The sequence below is a fragment of the Plectropomus leopardus genome, chromosome 13, assembly GCF_008729295.1.
Source record: "Plectropomus leopardus isolate mb chromosome 13, YSFRI_Pleo_2.0, whole genome shotgun sequence".
NCBI classification, from domain to species: Eukaryota; Metazoa; Chordata; class Actinopteri; order Perciformes; family Serranidae; genus Plectropomus; species Plectropomus leopardus.
The window spans coordinates 7,185,954-7,198,069 of NC_056475.1; positions in this window are offsets into that span (position 1 = coordinate 7,185,954).

The following is a 12,116-nucleotide window of genomic DNA, read 5'->3' on the forward strand; positions in this document are numbered from 1 at the left end:
TGTGCTGATGAGAAGGTGAGCCTACCAGTTTGGTTCATGGTGTGGATGGGAGAGAAAGTTGTGTTCACCTACAAGATTGTAAAGTGTGCAGATGGAGGCATGAATATAATTTTTTTAATACTAGTGTGGATTTCTAAGCAAATGGGCTATTAAGACTAATACATGTGCAAATTAGTATTTAAGCTCCCCTAATCACAGAGCAAAGTGACATTGTGACAGTAGTCGTTGCCATTGTTGGGATCAAACCTGTTTTTTTTTTTACTTTGCAGGTTACACGGCTGCCTAACTCTTGAACCATAACACATTCAGAATTTAAAGAGGTTTTATAAAGTGTTATGAGCCCTTATTGGCCACGTATAACCATTATATTTCTACTTACACTTGGCCTGAAATTGGCTCAGGCAGCCAAAAAACGTTCTCTGGAATTTATGGTGGCTCCTACTGGTGAATATAAAAATCATATTTATGGCATTATAATGGCCATCTGAGCCAAGGTTCGTGTTTATTGGACACTGTGCGGTGGTGTTAGAGGTTTTTCTTTTGGCTCTGCACACTTGTAAAAGCCTTAATGCACACTCTGTGGTAGAGTCCAGCTTCACACTGGCGCTCTTCCTGCTAATGTTGAAAGTGATCCACTGAGCTCCTGGGGGCTCATATCCAGGCTGCAGAGTCTGATTGGTTGGCCTCAATGTGGAGACATGTGGCTCTGTTTAGGAGCATGCTGAGTTACCGTCCAGCCACCCTCCACCCTGCACCCCTACTTGGATAATGTTGCCAAAGTCCCACAGGATAACACAGTTTACCCTGCTCTGCTGACTCACCTGGCTGAGAAACAACTACAAGGAACAAGTATATATAACCTCTGTTTTTTGTTTTTAGGAAAAACTAGTCTCAATAGTTTTTTTTTTGGTGTGAAATATATAAAATATTCACTGGATTGCGACGTAAGGAAGTACTTGACATAAAGACATTTTCCATTTATGCTATCTGAGAGGCTTCCCCAGCACTTCATCTGTTCAGTAGAGGTAAAGAAACATTTTGGTTAAGCCATCAAAAATCATCAACACCAAACAAGTCCAACTGTTTTTCAATTTGGGAGTAGACATCCAATAGGTTGTCACTGAAATACACCAAGAAATGGTGTGTTTGGTGGTCTGTTTGTTTTGTTGTTAACAATTTAAGTCAGTTGGACCCTGTGGGAAAAATTATGGGTGTTAAAAGCCCAGGAAGGAGTTTCCTCAAACATGTCTGTCATTTATCATGGAGGCCAGAGCAGCATTCCTACAGCTTGAGTTTACTTGATTTCTCTTGTTTTTGCCCTTTAGTCAGGGTGAGTCTGGGCTGAGTCCTTCATTTCTTCATGGAAAGTCTATACTCAACAAAACAATGACTTTTAAAAATAAAACCATTGGGAAATGTTCTCCACAGGAGGTTAATCATTCTTACTACTAACACATACTCATCTGTGATGCTTTACAGGGGTTTTAAGAGCCATAATGGTTCTTCAGTGTAATTTATCACTTTGTAAGAAACCTGAGAGTTATGTGAGTCATTATGGTTTAGTGTACAACCTTAAATGTCGAAGAAATGTATGAGTCTGTCAGTTGAAAAAACAAAAGGTTCTTTGTTGGGCCTCAGCGACTTGAGTTGGTGTGCTTCAATTCAGTCCGTTTTCGTTTAAACCTCAATTCATCATCAACGACTGTAGTTCTTTCACTTTTTTGACAAAGCTAAGCAATCATATCACCGTTCAAATGCACGTACAACAGTTAGTGAACACGTCACAGACAATCAGCACTGATTCCTACTGTCTTCAATTCAGTAAATTCAAGTCTGTTGATACTCAAAGCTGTAACGTTTAATACAGTACAAAACTAGCTTTTACAAGCAGTGTACAGGATTTCAAAATCTTAGCAACCTATTTTTGTTTTACGACACTGATCAGATTATGACTGTTTCTGTTGCTTTGTGGTCTTTTGACTGGCTTTTGTCGACTACGTAAGGTACTGTGAATCACCGCTGAGCTGATAACGCTGACGCCAGTGAGAGGAGTACCACTGCTGAATTGATTCATTCCATGACAATGTCTATTCAGTTCACACAGTGGCTGCGTTTCTTAAAATTTCTTGAATACAAATTTACTAATGAAATGCCTTAAAAAAGGTATTCAGCAGTCTTGAATTCAGATTGTATGGGTCTTAAATGTTATTTGGTCAGGGCACTGCAAGAATTTCAGCTGTTAGCACTTCAGGAAGAATCACTTTAACAGGCGGCAAACACTATTCAATGGAAGAACAGACTTTGACAGTGCAATGCCCCTATTTTTGCCTCCTCTATGCATTAAATCGTGCGATGAGTCTGCATTATTAAACAAAGACCTCGCTAGCCAGCCTGCACGTTGGTTTATTTTTTAAGCAGAGTAGAAGAGTATATTTCTATATGTCTTTTTTAAAATTAAAATCTTAAATTTTATTTGTTTAACTTGTAAACCTCCTGGTAAAGGCGATTCACGTTTAAAATATAAAGATAAAGATTTGTGTGTACATGTTCTGAACTCTAGTATACAATCTTTTTGATCGTCTGATTGCTCGTGTTACCTGCACCATTACAGACATTTTTACACAAATGGCTAACATGCTGATGGTGAGAATAACAGAAGAATAAAAATAAGAGAAGATCAGAAGAAGAGTAAAGTTGCTTGCCATTATAACAACCTAAGTTGCTGACATTTAGCATGCTAATCAGCACTAAACACAAAGCACAGCTAAGGCTGAGGGGAATGTTGTGTTTTGCATATATTTGGTCCACAGAAGAACTGAAAAGATTTAAATGTTGACCTGATGATGGCACCGCATGGAGAGTTAAGGGGATATAAATATCTATACATTTTAATAGCAATCCAGCCAACATTTATTGAGACATTACACTCAAAACCACAAATGTCAGCCTCATGGTGATGCTGAGGGAGAGGTCAGGGGATCACCAACGTCAGTAGGATTAATCGTCTTGGGAACAAAAATGTCTGTGCAAAAGTTCAAGAGACAAACCAATGTTCACTACGACAGGGTACTAATCTCCTTTTCTATGTTTTTGGCTGGAACTGAGATGATCAATTCAGCATTCATAAGTCATACCAGACAATGCTAATGTAAATGAATGAGTGATGATGATTCAAGCCTATTTCCATCTGTTTCAAGTCAAAAACCATCTTTGGGAGTATCCCGGTGGAGCTGGATGTGCATGTCGACCTCTGTGTGATTGGCTGTGCCTTGCTCCATGATCTCCAGTCTCCCTGACTGGTAAACTGAGAGCATCCTATTATTCATCCACGGTAATCCCAGTGCTCCCACACAGCGCTCGCTATCCCGATTTATCGCCAATGACCATGGGAAAGGTCAGAGGTGAATAACTTGTGTTTATTTTCCTGTAGTGACATGAATTTGATGTGTGTATTCTACATTAAACTCTCTGTTGTTGTTGTTGTATCTTGAGTGAGGCTAAACAGCTGTTCTGTGTTGAGACATTGAGGAGGGCAGCAGACAAAATGCAAACAGGACGCAAACTCAGAACAATGGAATTATACATCCTGCATCTGCTGCAAAAAAATAAAGGGTATATTTACTCGCCTTGCTTTGAGGTTCTTCCAAGAACATTGTGTTTGTCAGGTTGATTCAGTTTGCAGCTAGACTGTTTGTTTTATAAGAAGCACAAGATTTTGGACATATGGCTGTGAGATAATCACAATATCATGCCAAATTTCCCTTTTTTATTGTCCATGCACATGCTGAAAAGTTTATTTGTTGATACACGTGAGGCAAAAATTACGTTCAACAAGCTTGCTCTGCACCCCAAAAGCCTGAACGCTTACTGATCTTAAAGACAAGGTTCATAGAAATTAAAGGAAAACATATTTTCTGCCTTAATTGTGGAATATTATCTTCTAGGGATGGCAATGTTGTCGGTTCATTGCTTTGGTTCAGACTGAAGTATCTCAGCAAATTTTGGATGGATTGCTGTAAAATTCTGTCCAAAAACTCATGGCAGCCTGATGACATATCCTGATCCTCTGATGTTTCATCTAGCATCTAAATATAATTTCACAAAATTTTCCATACTACCAGGAAAACAATTTTGTTGGAGCAATAATTTAATTTTAATTACTTTTTTTTGCGTGAAGCAGTGAGATTAAAGATAGACTTTTATAGATTTTTTTTAAGCTGTCAACACCACAGATGAGTCAAAATCCACCTCTATTGTTTTGGGTGAATCAAGACTTTCTGCATGGTTATATACAGCCAGAGAAAAGGGAGAATATTGTGTTTGGTTTTTGTGAATTCATCAATAAATAACATAACGCAGTCCATTACGTTTACATACCATAGGACTATTTAGGGACTACTTTTTTAGCCATCGACCAAGTGATTATTTAGCCAATCAGCAATCCTCTATCTTTTACATGTACTGATAAATAACCCTCTTTATTCTTTGTAGATATTACCACATCTGACAGTGTATTAATATATCAAACATAGATTTCCATCTCCTCTTACCAGCCATGTATATATGATTGAACCAAAATTTAAAGGGTTTTATAAAATGAAAAACACCTGTTATTATTCAGGTTTGTTTAAAACAGACATATTATTTCAACTGTAAATTAGAAAGTTTTCACCTATCAACAGCGATACACAGATCTGTGTGCAGAGAAGGGGGAACTAGAACTGTTCAAAAGGAAAATTGCTACTTGAAAAAAAGACTCAAATATTCACTTAGTGTTTGTTTATAGCAGGTGTTCAGACAAAACACATTGCAAATCTTGTTTTCTCTTTCTTCTCACTTTCTTTTTTTAAAAGGTGACTAAGTGCTCCATCTTCAAGCCTTCCCTTATAAAGGTGTTTTTGATCTAAGCATGACTAAACTATGATAAACACAGGTTAATATTTATGACTCGATGCCCAGTCACAGAGAGGAGGAAAAGTGACCGAGGTCTGCTTCCAATTAAGAAACCGCAAATTCTTCCCGTAGGCCTCCTCTGATTCTATCTCTGCTCATCTCATAAACAAGAAAAAAAAAAAACGTGGTGGGTCTGAGAAAAAGTCTTTGAAAGGAAATGATGCCTTTCGGCAGGGTGGTGCAGCTGTGAAGGGCTGGTAGGAAGAAGTCCACTTTGCTTTGTCTTTGGGTCTTGAAAGGGTGAAAGTACAAACTTTGGCATGCGTGTAGACTACATAGGTTTAAAAATGGGAGGAAGACAGCTTTTCCTCAGGAGCTGAACGAACCTCTCCCTGACGGAGTAAAGCTTTCACTACTGTCGACTTTTTTACTTTGCCGTGGAGAGGAAATCAGTGTTGGTATGACATTCACCGCAGACAACATTCAAGGGATTTACAAGCACTATAACATCACTATAACACCACTTTCGTTCCCCACAGGTAAACAAGTCTTCTAAAATTAATAGACTTTGTAACTTTTTTTACTGAGCGATTTGCAGGACTGTCAGAAATGTCAGGAAAATAACTGTTTTCTAATCTAGCACTGTTTTGGCTAGGCTTAAGCACAAACAAGCCTCGGATAGGAAAAGATCATGGTAGGAAACAGGAAGCAAACAGCAGTCTCCTGTGTCAAACTGACATTTTGTTGACCCTTACATCCGCTGCAACCTCCACCCTCTGCAAGCTTTGTGGCCTTACAACAATGTCACTTTTCCCTCCTTAACTCCCCACTGACAAGCCGCTTATCAGCGTTTTGCCACGTGTGATAAGCATTTATCATTTTATGACATTTTACATTTTTCTTGAGGACTCAAAATATAGCTGCACAACCATAAACTGATTCTTGTCAAAACGTCTTTCTGCCACTTCTCCAGAAAAGACAAATCTAAGGGCAGATTGCCACGACCTTTACAAAGCACATTCATGCTCCCAGGAGAATGCGCTTTCCATTTTGGACACTCAGTCAGTGTCCTCTAAGACATCCATCAGGCCAAAGTATCAACTTTGCAAACAAGATCCCGTAATCTAATCACATTTAGGGATGGGACCATATAAGTTTTTATTGAGCATTGCGACAAAAAAAAAACCCCACAATAAACAGATTGTTTTGAATTTTCATAATTGGGATCATCTGGAATATCGTGTCCACCAGCATCCAAAAATTCTGCTGTGCAATTCACAATAACCCATAAATATGGGTTAAATCAAAATAAATTATGATCAAATAAAAGAGGCTGAAAAAACAGGCTGCATGTACAACAACTGTTGGCATGTTTCATATCAAAAGATAAAAGGCCATTTTTAATAGCTAAAAAGCCAGGCTTTTTTTTAAAATGTATTTTCCCTAAAAACTGTGTTCACCAGTTGTTCACTGTGTTCACTGTGTTGCGTCCTATCTGTTAAGCAATAAAAATATGTTTATTTCCAAAATTTAAGGTAAATGATTTCAATAAGTTATTGTGCCATTTTTAGAGTTTTAAGCATATTTTGATGATTATCAGAATAATGATGAATATTATATAATAATGAATATTATGAATAAAATTTATTTGGGCCAATATAAGTGTGACTTTTGTGAATTTTCAAATCGCACAGTGCTAATAAAGTCAATTTTATTAATTGGCCAAATATCACATATTTGCCTAAATGGGGAAAAGTCACAGTACGGACAATCAGGATGTCAAATATATAGATAAGTTTAATGTTGTCATATATGAGCTTCAATTGCTCACTATACTGGAATTCTCTCAAAATTATGGCTGCTAAGTAGAGAAAATCTCTCAAATCTAACAAGCAGGAATATCGCATTAAAGGATTAAAATGTAAAAGTTCAAATTATTTTTTTTTTTCATGCAATACCTCTTAAAAAAAGGATTTCCCTGTCGTACACATAAAGTACACGTCACTTTCCGTCATGAGTTATGTAACTTGGAAGCAGAAGGGCTGCACTTGTTAATTAGGACAGTGAGCAAACACAGCCGACATAAACACAGTCTAGACAGTTCCAGATATGAGATAAAAACGATGTAAATTACTTGTGGGGTTTCCTGTCGCTGCATACAGAGCATCAGCTAAATAAGCAAATTCTCAATTATAAATCCATTCAGAAAGGTTATAATTCATCTACTAAAACATGATTCAGGGTGTTCATTTCCATGCTTCAAAGCCTTGTTTGGTTAACCCAAGCTTATAGATCCTAAACAAAAATATATAGACAACACCGTATTTATTATTTAAGCAAACACATGCTTCACATCATGGAGAAGCTTCTTCAGAGTTCAAGTTAAACAGCATCTTCTTCTTTAAACACTTTGTGGTATTTAAACATCTTCACAGTGAGATTCAGGGCAGTATTTAAATTGAACACTAACACCCTGTGACATGTTGATATTAGTGCCATGCTAGAAAATAAAGTGTAAACCAACTTGATGGTTCATCAATATGACAAAAGCCTGTTTTTAACAATATTTCACCAAGCATCCAGGAGATTCTCATGTCTGTTTCAAAAGTGATAAAAAGGCTTTTTCCCCTTTGACGTACAACAGCGGACAGCCGGTGCACAACTTCCTGTACCACCCTGAACAGTAAATTAGCTTCAGTAAGTGTGTTTCTCTCTCCCGGGGGGTGGAGGGGACGGAGAATCTGAGTCATAGAGGGTAAAAGGCTTTCATTAGACTGTTCAGCCTCTCATGCTGAACGGCACTTTCTAAATCTTAAAGCCTTAATCCAAACGTAAACACAGTGGGGAAGTGGGAGCTGAGGTAGAAAGGCTGGAGAACAGTCAAAACTATCAAATTAAAAGCCTCAGCTCTGGATGAAAGGGCCTGATCAAATACAACAATGAAAGGAAACCACTTATGGATTTTATTTGTAATTTTCTTTTAATATTAATGTTTGTCTGTCAATTATTTTACGGTTTTTAAAAATTGTATTTCTTCGTTTCAAATTGTGTCATTGTCAGCGTGTCGGTAAAACACACTGAATGGCACGAATTTAACAGTAATATACAAATAAAGTTTCATTGATTTATTCATTTAAGGGTTCAGTTCACCCAAAGTATACTAATATGCTATCTGTCCACTCAGCAGACCTTGTTATACACAGTTTTGTTAAAGGATTTTTTTTATCACGTTTATCAACTATTCTTGATTAATTAAGACTTATAATAAACAATAATAATAGAAAAATCTCTATGTTGAAAGTTTACATTTAGTGTGTGGTGGTTAATGTGTGGTTAGGTTTAGGCACACTAACCATTTGGTAATGGTCAGGTAAAGACCAGGTTTGGGCTTAAAATAGCCGGTTTTGGGAGGACAATCCCTGCTGGAAAAGCAGCAATACATTTCTGTATAAATAAATAAATGCCTATCCTGGCATGGAACACAGCAATGTCTCACCGAATATAAAACAGCTTTTTGTACCTAAAAAGCTGCTGGAAACACACACGATTGGTTGCTACAAAACACCCATGTTTGGTGTCTGAAAATCCAATGGAAACAGCAGTGACTCACTAAATCACAACCCGTTTTGTTGTTTGTTTAACACTGGTCTGCAGTTCTGTTTGGTTTCATTCAACATGAAAACCATCCCATCCTGTCTGCCCAAATTACACTGCATTATTACACCATGACTCCGTCATATTTACCAGCTGTTTGCACGTGCATGGTCATTGGTCAGTGATAATTATATAAAATGAAGTGCCACACCCACTAAAATGCAAGTTACAGATGTCAGGCTGGACAAGTAGCTCTACTCATTTGCACACATTATGACACAGTAGGGGAAGTTGTATTGATGTAATTACCAAGGTCACAACTCATTAACTTGACCAGTGATAGCACTGGAATTCACCGCTTTGTAAACTTCATGGTGGTAAGATTAAAATTTTCCAACTTCAAAAAAAATGCAGTTACAAAAGTAAAACTACAACAGAGAACAGCATCCTCTTTAATTCATTTGTGATATGATCTTCAGTGTGCAGTTTATTGACACTGTGTGACAGGATTTCTGGGTAATGAAGTTCAACAGCTCCCAACATGCTCAGTGATAATAAACTGAAACAGTTGGATTGGTAACATGCACTACAGTCAGGATTATGTGGAATTAAACCTCACATGTAGTATACTTCAGCTGAAAATGTGTTTCCTGACATCACAAAACCAGGGATGGCTCCAAAATAGTCTACCAGTCTGAAAGGTATGTTCAGCTGAAGCAGTGGGTTATTTTGTGTTGTTTTTAGAGTCTAGATTTTCAACAATCATTCAGCTATTACAATTCTACTTAGAGAATACCCAAAAAAAACAACTAAATAAACTTGAATATTTCTTTTATTATCAATATTACTACCAGATTACAAACACAAGGCTGAGATAATTGGCTCTGACAAGCACTTGGCAGACATAACCGAAGGCTAGGCTCTCAGAGTAATAAATGACAGCTGAGGTTTGCAAACCTAAACAATAAAGCTGAGGGAAGACCAACCAGACCTAAACAAAAACCATCAAGCAGCTCACAAGCTCATTTGTCCTCGAACAAGCGGAAAACACTTAATTGCTCTACATGCAAAACCAACACATCCTAAAAAAACGACAGAAAAATCTCAAGACTCCAATAGACTTTTAGTAACTGCATCATATTCATTATTGACCATGGTGTTCAGACATTTTAGCTATACATTCAAAACAAGCCATTCAAATTAGAAATAATTCTTTGACCATTTTGAATATAGGAAAAAAAGAAAATCAGTAAGTGGCGATATGCATGAATTAAACTTAGTTGCTAGCAAGCGCCTCTTGTCATAATAGCACATAAACCGGATCTATTTTGAAATATATTAATGGACAAGAGTTCTACTGTTTCACTGTGTTGCAAAATGACATGCAATCAATGAAAAAATGTGCTGATTCGCAGAAAAAATCCTGTATTACTGGTATTGAGCATAATAATGTGACACTGTATGATTTCCAATGACAAATCATTTGGTGTTTCCTGTGTAATCCCATAACAGAGCAACTAGAGGGGGTAAAGGTGTTATGACGCAACTGACAGGCGAGCAAATGAAACGCAAAGTCTACTTGAATAAAATGAAAATCTCTGGGTCTGAACATTGCTAGAAACATTTGGGATCTGGGACAAAATATGTAGTGTAGCATAGGTCGAGCTGTTCTTTACACATTTTAATGCGTAAATGTTATTATATCTTTAAGTAAAAGTAGCAATAGCAGTGTAGAAATACTCTGTTGGAAGTAAAAGTCCTACATTCAAACTTTTACTTAAATACAAAGGTATTGGCATTAAAATATATTTTAATTATCAAACGTAGAACCAGGCCTACTTATTATACAGATTTGCCCACTTAAGAATAATGTATATGATCATTTTTGATTCATTATGTGTTCATCCCTTTAATATCTCAGATGTTAATGGTCAGGCAAATTTTAACTACTTAAGAAATAAATTAATAAATTAGGTCTTTGCTTGATCACTGTGTTGCAAAATGGCGTGCAATCACTGAAGAAAATGTGCTTTGTGGCAGAAAAAAAATTGTTTTACTGGCATTGTGTATAATTCTGTGACGTATGATTTCCAATGATGAATCATGCTGTGTTTCTTGTAATACTCCTTTTACCCCATATTACACAATTGACAGGCCACAAAACGCACAGTCAACTTAAATTACACAATTTAAATTTAAAGCACAGGTCTAGTCATTTTTACACATATCTTGTATGTAAGTAATAGTACCAGTGACAGTGTAGAAATACTTTTTTACAAGTGAAGGTACATTAAGGTACAAAACACAAAAAGTTAGTAGTAGTAATAAAAGTAGTGCTTATTATGCTGAATGGATGATTTCAGGATAACGCCTTACCATTATTCATGTGTTCATTGCTTTAACGTTGCAGATGGCAAAAGTGGGGCTTATTTTAACTACTCAATACACTGCTGGCCTGTGAATTTTACTGTTATCATAATCAACAGTAATACATCATATTTTATTACTTGATCATATTTTGTGTTATTGATCTGAATCTAACATGTAATTCAAGTTATCAAATAACTGTAATGGAGTAAAAAGTACAATTCTTGACTCTGAAATGCAGTAAAATAGCAGAAAATGAAAGTATCAGTACCTCAAATGTAAATGTAACGCTACTTAGTTACTTTGTTGGAGAGCACATGTACACAATCACCATCTACATACCTCTGCTACTTGCTTACCTTCATACCGCATGTAAAGTGACATTATTTGTCTGTGCCTTCATCATTAGTGACATTTAACAGCCATGGCGAGCAAAAAAAAAAATTCATTTACACTTACCGTAGGTGTGATGTGAGGTAGCTGCTGCCATCTTACATCAAGGCGCATTTTGATGCGGCATCCGATGAAGTCAAGTTGCTGAGATGAGTGCTGGTCGTTGTAAAAAACAACACGTAGCAAGATGTCACTGGCAGTAAGACTAAATTTATATTCGGCAAACTATAATTGAGGCAAATGTCAAGTAACTTACATGCATGATGAAGGCGCAGATGAGGGAGAATTCGGCATCTGACACCGATATGTTGGTGGTGGTAAAGCCGAGTTTGCTGGGGTTGTTGCTGGCGTGGTGGCGACGTTAAATTGGTAGCGTAGTCTCCTGCTGTGCTAGCTTCATTAAGCTAGCCACTTGCTAGCGCGCTTGTTTGTAGTACTTCTTCCTCCTCCAGCCGGGGTTTCTTTAAATATCTTGCTCTGGATGTATCCTCTGACATGATATGTAATTTAGCAGAAATATTTTTTATTATGTATTTTTTCTCACCGCAAAGTCGGATTTTTTCCCAATTAGGTTAAGTCTCCTCAAAGCACTGAGTTGCACAGCGCTATCAAACAACGGCAATGAACGAGATTAGCCCCGCCCACTATGATAATACAGACTTTTGATTGGACCGAAGACAGGAGTGACATCTAAAGAAAACAAATCATATTTACAAACGTTAAAAATACCTATATTTGATTGGACAGGCCTGGGTTGGGCGTTTACTTTAATAAATTGCCAAAACGATTATAATAAAGGCATTCTAATATTTACTGTAGAGTAACTGAAACCACAGATTTCTGAATTTAATTTTTCTTAATTGTTTTCA